Source organism: Uloborus diversus, chromosome 1 (genome assembly GCF_026930045.1).
Source record: "Uloborus diversus isolate 005 chromosome 1, Udiv.v.3.1, whole genome shotgun sequence".
In the NCBI taxonomy this organism is placed as follows: domain Eukaryota; kingdom Metazoa; phylum Arthropoda; class Arachnida; order Araneae; family Uloboridae; genus Uloborus; species Uloborus diversus.
This window is the reverse complement of record NC_072731.1, coordinates 108,849,041-108,863,880: the sequence shown is the minus strand read 5'-3', so window position 1 is coordinate 108,863,880 and position 14,840 is coordinate 108,849,041.

The following is a 14,840-nucleotide window of genomic DNA, read 5'->3' as shown; positions in this document are numbered from 1 at the left end:
CATTGCACGTTGTTGATAAAAAAAGATGAGTCAACAATCAAAGCGCCCTCTATATTGCTGCGAGAGAGCATTAAGTTCGTTCGAAAATAGCAACCGGTAAGTAAGGTTGCGGTTAATGACGTCACTGCTGGCCTGTTCACAGCCTTCTAAATATCAGGCCTACTACTCGCTGTATTCCGCAATCGATGTCACCTGACCTCAAAACGCTCGCAGGCGCGAAACATAGAAAAGCATACTGTTTGGCAAATTCAGAATTTCTTACTTCTGTTTATTAGCATGGTTCAAGAAAAAGATCAAAAAATAAATCAATGCTATCCAAGACACGTTTTGTTAAAATGTTAAACGTTGTCACAAATGTTGAACGTTTTTGTTAAAAAACGTTCAACATTTGTGGAAACCACTTCAACTCCTTAACAAAGAAAAAAAAAGGATATAACAGAAGATTCAACGGAAATAAATATAGTAAAAAAACAAGAGCAGACGCTCTGTCAAGGGCCATTTTGGATCGGATTTTTCATTGCTGCACTGTTAGGGTTACCACAGCAAAGGTTCGGATTTTGTCAAATTTGAAAAAAATAATATTTTATTTGATAAATAATTCACGTGCTACTAATAATTGCTCACTGTGAACAATCGCCAAACGCGATTCGCAACTCCAAGAAACTATAGGATGCACTGCTGCTGTCACGTGGTTAACTAACCGGTAGCTACCGTAACGTAAGCATTGAGAGCGTTTCAAAATTCGCCGCCGGAAACATTGGGCGCCGAGCATTTTAGGCCCCGGGAATACTGGGCACAATATGCTCGGCGCCCAAAGTTCCCGGCGCCCAAAATGCTCGGCGCCCAAAGTTCCCGGCGCCCAAAGTTCTCGGCGCCCAAAGTTCCCGGCGCCCAAAATGCTCGGCGCCCAAAGTTCCCGGCGCCCAAAATGCTCGGCGCCCAAAGTTCCCGGCGCCCAATAGTCGGCGCCCAATCTTCCCATTTCGCGGATGAAAAAGGTAAAACAAACGCACGCCGTAGCGTAGCAAATGCTAATAAGCCTAGTAATTTTTGTTTGTATGCATGACTTTTTTGTTTTACTCTTTTTAAATTAATTTTTAAAGTCTTGTGTATATTCTGTTCCAAGAAAGGAGAATTCAAGAAGCATCACCAAACGTTAGAAATTAATGCAAATTTCGTAGTACGTAGTTGTGTGCAGCCATTTCCCCGATGCAGAATTCGATATTTATCCATTCTTGATGAAACTACATTTTCATTGTGGCAGTAAGAACACTGTAAATAGTTCAAGTAACACAAAACCTTTGTTTACCAGTGTTATCGAAAGAGGAAGATGATACTTCTTTGTTTTATTTGGCTAGCGTTAATTGTTTTACATTCGTAGCTGAGTTATTTCTCAAAATGCCCAATCGGTTAATTTAATTAATTTTTTTTTTCGTACATTTCTAATTTCTGAATTATGATTTCATTTTATCATGCTGTGAAAATCATCAATAAAATTCTCACGGATATATGGTGGTAGTTTTCTTTTTAATTGATCTTCCTAAACTTTTCGAATTTTGTAATCTTTCTACCATTTTAATCCACACATGACAAAAAATAAAAATGGTTTATAACTGACATACAAAATCTCGACAAGGTTTCTTAGCTCACAAAATACTAAAACTATAACCCTAAACATTTTTGACGAAACTGTTCAGCTGATAGTGTAAGAAATAAAGTGATTTTGGTGCACTATTTTGGCGATGAAAATTCGCAGCGTTAAACATTTCTCATTTCGTTCTACGATAAGATATTCAAGGAAATATTTTGCATAGTGTCCATTCCAACTAAATGCTGCAGTAAAATAAGGTTAGTTAAATTACTTATTTTTGAATAAGGCAAGGATGAAAGCTCTAATTCTTCTGCTAATGTTATCAAATTCTTCTTTCGAGCTTAAGATTAAAAAAAATCCATATTGTTACAAATTCATACAAAAGAATAAATATAAATTCATCTGATATAACGTTATCCTCGTTAAAAAAAAAAAAAAAAAAAAAAAAAAACAGAAAAAATGCATCGAACAGACGAGCATATTCTTTGATAATGCGAAGTTTGTTAATAAAGAGTTTTTTTGTGTTTACGCTTTCGCCATTTACGAAAATCAACTCGCTTTTTAGAGGGAAATAATGCAAACTAACATTATTTTCCGACGCTCGAGAATACCATTACGGGACGAAACAATTTCTGTTGCTGAGAGAAGTCTGAGATACATCGAATGCGTTAGTAACTACTCATAACAAACTGCCTATGTTTACCAACAGACACACGTGGAACGCAATGTTTTAGCTTTTTCTTTAATTTTGTAAATCACCGCAAGGTAGCGTATTCGAGTGCTGGAGTCGCTAATAACTCGCCAGGAAAGACAACCACTGAAACACGCGCTTCAATCCAAAATGGCTAATCTTAAGCTGGTGCGTCGGCTCGTATATAAAGGGGCCTTAGTTACCAAATCTTTTTTACGTAGTTGCCTCGTTTTATGATATTTTAACTTGTGACGTCACTTGTCTGTCAGACGATGTCCGAAAGCAGTCCTCGTGTAAAAGGGGTCTTAAATTTCTAGCTGCTCCTTGAGGAAGTATTTTTTCATTTCTACTCATAACACTGGTATTTAGCAAAGTAATAATTCGAAATGTGTGAATGTTTAGTAAACGCTATCAGCTGTCTCCAGTTGCTGATTTGTTTTTAAAAAAATTTTCATGCGGTTTCTTCTAATGTTATGGTTTTGCCAATTTCTATTAATTATTTATTTCATTTTGCATTTTTCATAAGATGAAAAATAAATCTACTATTTCACAAATAGCTTCTTGGATCGAAATGACTTTTCTAGTCATGTCTCCACATTTTTTTTTTAAATATTAATTACTGATTCCATCAAAGAAGAATTAGTAGAAGAATCACGATAATACGTTCTTTTGAGTACAAAACCAGTGAGTTAAACCTGTACCTCAGAGCAGCCAGAGAACGTAAGTCACATTATGATACTTTTTCAGTAGAGCTGAAAGACTTTTTTCTGCCGCAAGCAAAGAATGGGACGTGCGCTCTTTTAACTCTGGTAAAAAATTGAAAAGGATTTTATTTTAAAGAATTAAGTTCACATGGCTCGATGCGAGATAGATATACAATGCACTAATAAACAAAAACTAGCAATTTTTGTACTTACGTCCTTCTGGCTCTGAAGTATAAAATGTTTTCTGCCGTTCTAGTCTCTGACTCCGGTATTACTTCTTAAGCAAACTAAAATGTTTTTATTCAAATAAGATTTCTGTCTTTTGTATTCTTTTAAGTCAATTGAGAGAAGAAAAAAAAAGAAATTGTTTTATTAATTTTTCCTTTTGGGAGGGGCCCGCTCTCCCAAAAAATGCGCTACTGCCCTCCTCAATTTTTGTGATGACTTTTTTTTTTGTAACTATTGTTTCTAGGAACTTTTTAACATGAATTGTCTGAAGAGTACAGTTTAATAGATACATTAGATCGCGGTTCATTAAAAAGACCAACTGTTTTAACTTTTCAAGCAGCTTCTATTACTGTAAGGTATTGTACTCTATTAGTGTAAGGTACACATTTTTATTTAAGGTTTTTCCATTATTTATGGAAACACATTTTCATTACTTTCGATTTTAAATGACGAAGTTTTTTGCCTTCATTTTGAGTAATGATTATATTTTGTAACTATTATTTCAAGGAGCTTTTTAACATGAATTCTCTGAAAAGTGCAGTTTAATAGATACATTAAATCGCGACTTTTAAAAAGCCCAACTGTTTTTCGTTTAAATCCAGCTTCTATTTGTGTAAATGTATTTAAAAATGTTGTGGAAATTTTCTTGGAGGAATTCATATCAAATGAAAATTAATTAAAGCTTTTAACAGCTATTAGTGAGCCATGCATTAGAAATGTGTTACATGATCATTACAAGATTGGCTCTCACGATATTTTCTTGATTTTGAGAAATATAATGCAAACGATTTAAAAAATACTGTTGAATAACTTTTCCAAAAAAAAAATAAAATAAAATAAAATAAAAAAAAAACATTACTACATAGTGATTTATTTGTCAAAAATGTATGTTGTTTCCTTTATTCGTAACAGTTAGAAATATGTCTAAATATAAGTTTTTTTTCCAATTTATGTTATTGTTTCATTCATTTACGTTTTTATCAAAGAAAATTAATTTTACTGTTAATAATTCGTGGGCAAAACGATTAGATTATGAATAATAAATATGCACTTTCTGTTTATCTTAATTTATTTTACAATTTACATGAAGCAAAATTTATTTCGTACTTTCTTTTACGTTATGATTTAAATTTCAAGATTATTTTCATTATATCTATATTCATTCATACATTCTGACCACCGATGAGATGGAAAAGTTAACATCCGGTTTACAGGCGGAAATGGACGCATTTGTTAGTTTTCAGGGATACTATCTTTTTAAAATGAAATTTCTAGTGGTTCCAGGTAGGCGGGGAGATTTATCAGCCCCTCTCTTGTTAAGCCTTTAATCTGTATGGTTTTGTTCCATCTTATTAAATAAGTAGGGAATAAAGGCCGGTTCACCCCCAGCAGGGGCAATCGCGCAATATGCATCTGCAATCCGCCTCCCGATAGCCCCCTCCCAATCCTCCTCTGACCTTGGGTTGATCCCCCTCTGATCTCATGGCTGCGCCTCCGTGTAATCTTTGTTGAAGATTACGGAGGTATTTTCGCGATTTTTTTCCCCGCGTTTTCGGACTTCGTCATTTTTTTTTTCTTATAATCTTCTACGAGGATATTTTCGTGCATTTATTTTTTCCCCCGCGTTTTCGGATTTCGTCACCTTAGTAATTAACACTTATCATTAACATACTTTCATTGAATTTAAAAATAATCTTATATAATTTTTAACAATACTACAGTTAATTTAACACAGGTCGTTTAACTAATTCCGATAATTATTTTTTCATTAATATTTAACTTAATCAATTTATCGAACATTTTATTACATTCATTAATCTTGTAAACTAATATATTCGACAGAGTTAATTTTCTTTATACAAGTGACTTTACCATTTTACTTTACAATTTTACTTTATTTTTGAAAGTTGCACAACATCAATTTCAAACAAGTTTGATTCAATTTAGTCCATTAGCTAACTTAAAGTAATGTATTTCAGGAGCATTTTAACGTTTTTACCACATGAGAATTTAAAGGAAGATAGTATATTTCATCCATGTCCATTTTCAAATCACTATATCTAACATAGTTTTCTCAAAACATTCAATTTGCGAATTTCACAACTGAACTAAGACTTAGAAAGATGTTTTTACAAAATTCAAGTAATTTTACACGTTTCAAATTCATTTTCACATCATATTTAAAGTTAGAAAATCCGCACAAAATGAAATTAAAGTTTGCTTAACACAATTTTAGACCTATCACAAGTACTACATTTGCTCCTTTTATGAATTTTCGTTAAACTTAGAATTAATTTAACGCTAGTTCATGATCAACGTAAACGGATAGGAACAGAAACATACAATCTTCAGGGGGGGGGGACCTTAATCAATATTAAATTTATAATGCGAAGAAGAAAATGATTCAAAATAAAAAATCTAACCTCCATTACAGGAAAAAGCTCCTCGGTCACGTACTTGGTGAAGATTTCTACAAACGCTGAAAGATGTTACAATTAATGGATTGAATTATTAAAACAACCCAAAAAAAGTAACACCATTCCGGCATTATTTGGATTTTCCCGCTACACCGTCTTTCGGCAATTTCTTCCCAGACCATCCACATGTTATCAAACCTAACTTCAACACCTAAATGACGCTTTAGCAAAACATTTATCTCTGATTTCATCTTATCATAGTGTCATGGTTCATGGAATTCACGTGATAAGATTTCAACTCAATACTAACGGCTGTAAGCTCATGTGACCTCTTTTATCGCTCTGGTACTACACAAAACATTCGTAATAATCTCATCGTGCAAAAACTTAATTAAAGAAGATACATCGATTTAAATCTTTATTTGAAACTAATTTCCTAATTAATTTCAAAACCCCTGTCGATGATTTATTTTTTTTCCCCCGAACTTGAACTGTCTACAAAGTTATTCTATTCTATTCGTTTCTCGTGCACACACACACACACACACACACACACACACACACACATACTTAAAGACTTAATTTTTTCTACTCGCAATCATTCCACCATAACATTTCGCATTTTCAAAAAGACCATAGTTATTACTTTTTTAAACTTAGTTGTTTTTCAATGATTATTTCACTGTGGAGATTATTTTCAATGCGTTCTTATTTTTTTAATAGTTTTCATCAATTAAGCATTACAATTATTTATTCTTCCAAAAACGTAGCGATTTTCACATTTCCAAAAAATATTTCTAGTGATTTTATTTTTACAACAGCGAATTCAATTTTCTTTGAAATTTTCGAATGCATTTTGTCATATTAAAACGAATGCAATATTCAAGTTATACATATATACATGTTGTAGTAATCAACCTTGAACGAATAATTTCAAGTCTTAATCGAGTTATTCACATGTAGTCTATTTCCAAATCGATGCTTTAATTTCTTTTTCTTTTTAAACTTATAAAAAAAATTTCAACTTGTAAGAATATTTTTTTTTCATAACAGATTTTTTTTTTTGTTTCTAAACAATATTTTTTCAAACTTGTAATATTTTTCTACTTAGAAAATGAAATGAAATATTTTTTTTCTTTAATCATATAAAATGTTTTTAAGAATTAATTTCTCAAACTTGTAATATATTTCCAATAACTAAAAAAAAAATCAATTTTTTTTTCAATCATATAAAAATAAATTTTTAATCTTACAAAGATAATTTTTTCCGCAAAAATATTTTTTTCAAAACAAAAAATAATAATATTTTTGTAACATATTATTTTTTTTTTCTTTTCAATCTTTTTTCACAAAACTATTTTTTTTTCCTTTTTTTTTCAAACTTACAAAAATAAATTTCCTCAACTGAATCTTCAAAGACAATGATTTAATTAATTTTAAAACTAGCAATCACTTTACTCTTTGTATTAATAACAAATATTGTTAATCCATTTACTCTTTGAACTCTCAGTATTAATTAGCACACATGCATTACAAATATTAATAATATTTAAGATACTTATAAATCATTCACTCAAGCTTTCAAATATCCAATTATCATGTTATTGTTCAATCATGTGAGGGAACTTGTAATGAAACTTTACTCATCAATCGAAATTATAAGCGAAAATATCACATTTTTAGCAATTAATATAATCACACAATTAACTTTGAATTTAAGAAAATTAAAAACTATTACACACTTAGTAACACATAGGTCGAAATGGTTTACGATCAGGTGAGTGTCTTTTATCAATTGAGAGAACAACATAGTTGCGAAAGGAAAGAGCGCTCACATTTCATATTATAATTTATAAGTCTTTAAGGTATTTCTCCAATATTGAATCCAGTATTGATACGTATGAATTTCAACATGTGAATGTGACTGTATATTATTTTTCAACCCATTAACTTGTTTAAGGTTCACTATCATAATTTTCAACTTTTTCTTAGCATATGTTGTATTTTATGTGTGTCAATCTATTGAAATATCACAAAATCATATTCTCGCTCAAACTTTATTACAATACCATACAGTGAAACAAACAAAATACAGCCATTCTAAAGCTTGCTTACACGAAAACGCATGTAGAAATATATGAAAGATTAATTTCAAAGCAGAAATCATCAACTATATACGCGCAAGTTGACATGGTCAATCACGCGTGATTGGGCATGTCATGCGGGAGCTGCGAAAACGTCATCGGCATTCGTTGTGATGCAAAGTTCTGGTGGATGGTGTGGAAAGCTATTTTTTTGGAAGTCAAATTATAAGTCATGCCATATCTCGAAACTTAAATTTCGAGAAAAACAACTCAACTCCACTCTGAGTAGTATTCGACAGATTTTGAGAAGGATCTTGATGATCACATATGGTTTGAATTTATCTTTAATTATTTATTAATTTTGTTTTATTTTTTACTCTTGTGAAAGGATTGTATTCAAACAGATGCGTTAAGCTCATTGGTTCTCTCATCCATTTCATTTAGCATTCTCATTGGTTGATAATTTCACCTTTTGTTTAACGCATCCTTCGAAAGTATAAATTTGATGCGGTTACTTCGAAAGATCATTTGGTGGTTTGGATTCCATTCCGATCGTGACGGGAGGTTTTCTGTGCTAAAGTTAACTTCTACTGAAAAACTTTTTCGAACAGTTGAAAATTTTAACTTGGTGTTTTGAATTTCTTTAGAGCTTTTCTAATGGAAAATCATAGGGAAAACTCGAATATAGTTGATGCTGGTGTGAGTCGCGAAGATGTTTTATCATCACATGTAAGTATTTATTTTTGAGTATGTTATGTGATAATTCTTTTGTTGAAATATTTAAGGGTCCTAGCAATATGGAAATAATATAATTAATGATTTTGGGTAAAGATTTTATCAATTTTTCTATTTCAAAAGTGCGAGTACGAAATATTCATTTCATGAAAATTGATTAATATTTGCACAGGATGTGCTTTACTTGAAGGTTTGCGCTTATTTGATAAGTATCTTATTTTAATATTCTAAAGAAGCTTGTTAGTTTAGTGGAAAAATTGTACATGCTGAATTTTGGTAGCGGAACGGTAAACGATATTGTGTGTGCTATATTTTTTTAAGTAAACTTTTATAAAAATTTGAACTTTGGATTCTTGTCTTATTGAAAGAATTGAATATGATGTAAACCAAAGTTTTGTTTTCACGTTTTATGTATTTATTTACAATTCATTTGAGTTTAAATTTAGATGATGAAATGATGTTGAGAAAGTATATAGCATGAAACTTCATATGTGGTAGTGTTTTAAATGATATTTTCGATGATAGAATTGACTTAAATAAAAAAAGTTTGTAATAATTTTTGATTTATTATTCTTTTTTATCTTTTATAGGTATGGGCTTCATGTGGGAAGTAATTTAGTTCAAATTCAAATTTGAATCAACACCTTAAGACTCATTCAGGGATGAAACCATTTAGTTGTATGGAATGTAATGCTTCCTTTGGGCGTGAGTCTACTTTGAGAAGTTATCAAAAGATACATTCTAGAAAGAGGTCTTATAGATGTGAAAAGTGCGACATGCTATTCGATGAAAGAAAGCATTTGAATCTACATATTAAGGAGCATGGTTCCTCATTCATATGTCAAGAATGTGGAAAGTCATTCAAGTGGAAATCTGCTTTGAATCGTCATTTGAAGATTCATAATTCTACTACTACCTTTGCATGTTCGAAATGTGACAGAAAGTTTAAACGAGAGGATAGTTTGAAAAGTCATATTCTGATACATGGACGAAGCTATGCATGTGATCAATGCGGAAAAGTGCTTGCTAGTAAATCTATCCTTTTGCATCACGTTCGTGTTATGCATAGTGCAGTGAAGCAAGTTACAGTGAAAACTCATGTCCCAAAAAGATTGAAACCTATTACTCGACAAATTACATTCGGTGTTTTTGCCACGGAGTTTGTAAAACCTGCTCCTCAAAATTCTCAAGACATAAAAATGTGTTTTGATGAGTTAAGACTCCAAATTATTCAAATATTTTAGGATGAAATAGACGAAAAACGAAGCATTAAATGGTGCATAGTAATGAAGGCAGTGCTGAGTCGTCATGTTGGTGATAATGATGATGATAATTTGATTACTTCTTATTTTAGAAGCGTAATGCGAATAGAACTTGTTAAGGACACTATCTTAGAACATTTGAATGGTGCTATTGATCAGGTTGAAAACGCCTTAGAGGTGTTTATACAAATTGGGATCTGGGTGGACGTTGAATCATATTGTCAATGTGGAAGTTCAGACTGCGAAATACGCACCTTTAGCTATGTAGTAAATTAATAAGTTTTATAAATGAATTACCTCTATCCTTCAAAATGTATCTGTTATCCTTTAAGGCAGTTAAACTTGTTTTATTGCTTTGCGTTGTATATAGTTGATGATTTGTGCTTTGAAATTAATCTTTCATACATTTCTACATGCGTTTTCTTGTAAGCAAGCTTTAGAATGGCTGTATTTTGTTTGTTTCACTGTATGATATTGTAATAAAGTTTGAGCGAGAATATGATTTTGTGATACTTCAATAGATTGACACACATAAAATATTTCAACATATGCTAAGAAAAAGTTGAAAATTATGATAGTGAACCTTAAACAAGTTAATGGGTTGAAAAATAATATACAGTCACATTCACATGTTGAAATTCATACGTATCAATACTGGATTCAATATTGGGGAAATACCTTAAAGACTTATAAATTATAATATGAAATGTGAGCGCTCTTTCCTTTCGCAACTATGTTGTTCTCTCAATTGATAAAAGACACTCACCTGATCGTAAACCATTTCGACCTATGTGTTACTAAGTGTGTAATAGTTTTTAATTTTTTTAAATTCAAAGTTAATTGTATGATTATATTAATTGCTAAAAATGTGATATTTTCGCTTATAATTTCGATTGATGAGTAAAGTTTCATTACAAGTTCCCTCACATGATTGAACAATAACATGATAATTGGATATTTGAAAGCTTGAGTGAATGATTTATAAGTATCTTAAACATTATTATTATTTGTAATGCATGTGTGCTAATTAATACTGAGAGTGCAAAGAGTAAATGGATTAACAATATTTGTTATTAATACAAAAAGTAAAGTGATTGCTAGTTTTAAAATTAATTAAATCATTGTGTTTGAAGATTCAGTTGAGGAAATTTATTTTTGTAAGTATGAAAAAAAAAAAGGTAAAAAAAAATAGTTTTGTGAAAAAAAATTGAAAAAAAAAAATAATATGTTACAAAGTATTATTATTTTTTGTTTTGAAAAAAATATTTTTGCGGAAAAAATTATTTTTGTAAGATTAAAAATTTATTTTTATATGATTGAAAAAAAATTGATTTTTTTTAGTTATTGGAAATATATTACAAGTTTGAGAAATTAATTCTTAAAAACATTTTATATGATTAAAGAAAAAAATATTTGATTTCATTTTCTAAGTAGAAAAATATTACAAGTTCGAAAAAATATTGTTTAGAAACAAAAAAAAAAAAAAAAAAAAATCTGTTATGAAAAAAATATTCTTACAAGTTGAATTTTTTTTTATAAGTTTGAAAAGAAAAAGAAATTAAAGCATCGATTTGGAAATAGACTACATGTGAATAACTCGATTAAGACTTGAAATTATTCGTTCAAGGTTGATTACTACACTATGTACATATGTATAACTTGAATATTGCATTCGTTTTAATATGACAAAATGCATTCGAAAATTTCAAAGGAAATTGAATTCGCTGTTGTAAAAATAAAATCACTAGAAATATTTTTTGGAAATGTGAAAATCGCTATGTTTTTGGAAGAATAAATAATTGTAATGCTTAATTGATGAAAACTATTAAAAGAATAAGAACGCATTGAAAATAATCTCCACACTGAAATAATCATTGAAAAACAACTAGGTTTAAAAAAAGTAATAACTATGGTCTTTTTGAAAATGCGAAATGTTATGGTGGAATGATTGCGAATAGAAAAAATTAAGTTTTTAAGTGTGTGTGTGTGTGTGCACGAGAAACGAATAGAATAGAATAACTTTGTAGACAGTTCAAGTTCAGGGAAAAAAAATAAATCATCGACAGGGGTTTTGAAATTAATTAGGAAATTAGTTTCAAATAAAGATTTAAATCGATGTATCTTCTTTAATTAAGTTTTTGCACGATGAGATTATTAGGAATGTTTTATGTAGTACCAGAGCGATAAAAGAGGTCACATGAGCTTACAGCCGTTAGTATTGAGTTGAAATCTTATCACGTGAATTCCATGAACCATGACACTATGATAAGATGAAATCAGAGATAAATGTTTTGCTAAAGCGTCATTTAGGTGTTGAAGTTAGGTTTGATAATATGTGGATGGTCTGGGAAGAAATTGCCGAAAGACGGTGTAGCGGGAAAATCCAAATAATGCCGGAATGGTGTTACTTTTTTTTTGGGTTGTTTTAATAATTCAATCCATTAATTGTAACATCTTTCAGCGTTTGTAGAAATCTTCACCAAGTACGTGACCGAGGAGCTTTTTCCTGTAATGGAGGTTAGATTTTTTATTTTGAAACATTTTCTTCTTCGCATTATAAATTTAATATTGATTAAGGTCCCCCCCCCTGAAGATTGTATGTTTCTGTTCCTATCTGTTTACGTTGATCATGAACTAGCGTTAAATTAATTCTAAGTTTAACGAAAATTCATAAAAGGAGCAAATGTAGTACTTGTGATAGGTCTAAAATTGTGTTAAGCAAACTTTAATTTCATTTTGTGCGGATTTTCTAACTTTAAATATGATGTGAAAATGAATTTGAAACGTGTAAAATTACTTGAATTTTGTAAAAACATCTTTCTAAGTCTTAGTTCAGTTGTGAAATTCGCAAATTGAATGTTTTGAGAAAACTATGTTAGATATAGTGATTTGAAAATGGACATGGATGAAATATACTATCTTCCTTTAAATTCTCATGTGGTAAAAACGTTAAAATGCTCCTGAAATACATTACTTTAAGTTAGCTAATGGACTAAATTGAATCAAACTTGTTTGAAATTGATGTTGTGCAACTTTCAAAAATAAAGTAAAATTGTAAAGTAAAATGGTAAAGTCACTTGTATAAAGAAAATTAACTCTGTCGAATATATTAGTTTACAAGATTAATGAATGTAATAAAATGTTCGATAAATTGATTAAGTTAAATATTAATGAAAAAATAATTATCGGAATTAATTAAACGACCTGTGTTAAATTAAGTGTAGTATTGTTGAGTTCAAATACGCTTACTGGAAAAAAATTATATAAGATTATTTTTAAATTCAATGAAAGTATGTTAATGATAAGTGTTAATTACTACTAAGAGTAAATTATTGCAAGTTTTTAAATTAATTTTGGTTGGATGAAAATTGAAGACCTAGTATGTATGATAATATATATAAAGGTAAAATATAAGGGTTCGAATTCTGTCACTAGTTATGAAACATTTCTAAGTTCAAAAATATGAGGGGGGAAAACGATAAAGTTAAAACAAGCGAAAAAAATAATCAAACTCCAAAATATACGGAAAAAAAAATTGAAATCGCGAAAAAATAATCTAAGTCTGAAATGTCTGAAATTAGTTAAAGATTAAAAAGAAAAGAAAGTGAGAAAATAGTTAAAGACTAAAAGACGTTAAAATAGTCTAAGATTAAAACGGTAAAAATAATCTTCAAACTCTAAAATGCTTGAAAATTTGCAAAAACGTGAAAAATATTCTATCAAAGTAGGAAAATAAATCAACCTAACGAATAGAATCTAAGCTCGAAAATGATTGAAAATAAACTAAGTTAGAAAAACTATGAAGTTCAAAAGGCGTGAAAATAATTTTAAATGTAAAAATGATAAAGTTTGAAATATATGAATAAATTCAAGTGCGAAAAGCATGAATAAATCAAAGTTCGAAAAAGATTTCAAGTATAAATATGCATAAAAACAATCGAACTCCTAAATGAACGAAAATATTTAAAGTCGGGAAAAATGATAAAGTTGAGTATAGTTGTAAATAAATAAAAGATTCAAAAATATTTAATGATCAAAAGTATAAAAATAAACTAAGTCAACAAATTGGTAAAAATAAACAAAAGAGCTTTAAAATCGTCTAAGACCTAACTAGAAAAAAAAATAATCGAAATCCTAAATGTATGAATGTGAAAAATATTTCGAGTCCAAAAATGCATGAAAAAAAAATCTAACTTGTGAAAAATATTCAAAGTCTGAAATGATTAAAAATAGTGAAAGACTAAAAATGTGAGAAAATAATCAAAGATTAAAAGACTTTAGAATAGTCTGAGACTCAAACTGTAAAATAATCCTCGAACTCTAAAATGCTTGAAAATAAATCTAACTTGTGAAAAAAATTCAAAGTCTGAAATGATTAAAAATAGTGAAAGACTAAAAATGTGAGAAAATAATCAAAGATTAAAAGATTTTAGAATAGTCTAAGACTAAAACGGTAAAATAATCCTCGAACTCTAAAATGCTTGAAAATAAATCAAAACGCGTGAAAATATCCTCGTAAAAGTTTGTGAGAAAAAACGACTAAGTCCAGTATGACGGAAAATAAATACAATTCGCGGCAAAATATCTAAAAACGCGCGAAAATATCCTCGTAAAAGATTATGAGAAAAAGGTGACGAAGTACGAAAACGCGGGGGAAAAAATAAATGCACGAAAATATCCTCGTAGAAGATTATAAGAAAAAAAAATGACGAAGTCCGAAAACGCGGGGGAAAAAATCGCGAAAATACCCCCGTAATCTTCTACAAAGATTACACGGAGGCGCAGCCATGAGATCAGGGGGGATCAACCCAAGGTCAGAGGGGGATTGGGAGGGGGCTATCGGGAGGCGGATTGCAGATGCATATTGCGCGATTGCCCCTGCTGGGGGTGAACCGGCCTTTATTCCCTCCTTAAATAAGCTAACATTTTACTTTTAGAATATGAAAATTCAGCAGTATATTTAACATTAAAGCATTATGAAAAGGTTAAATTTCATTCTAGTCGATTCCAAATTCTCTTGCATATATAACCAGCTATTTGGTTGAGTTCAAAATATCAAAACCACTCAATAGTACTGTTAAAATATTTATTAATTTTAATTTTTACTTGCTTTTTCGATTGCCACAAA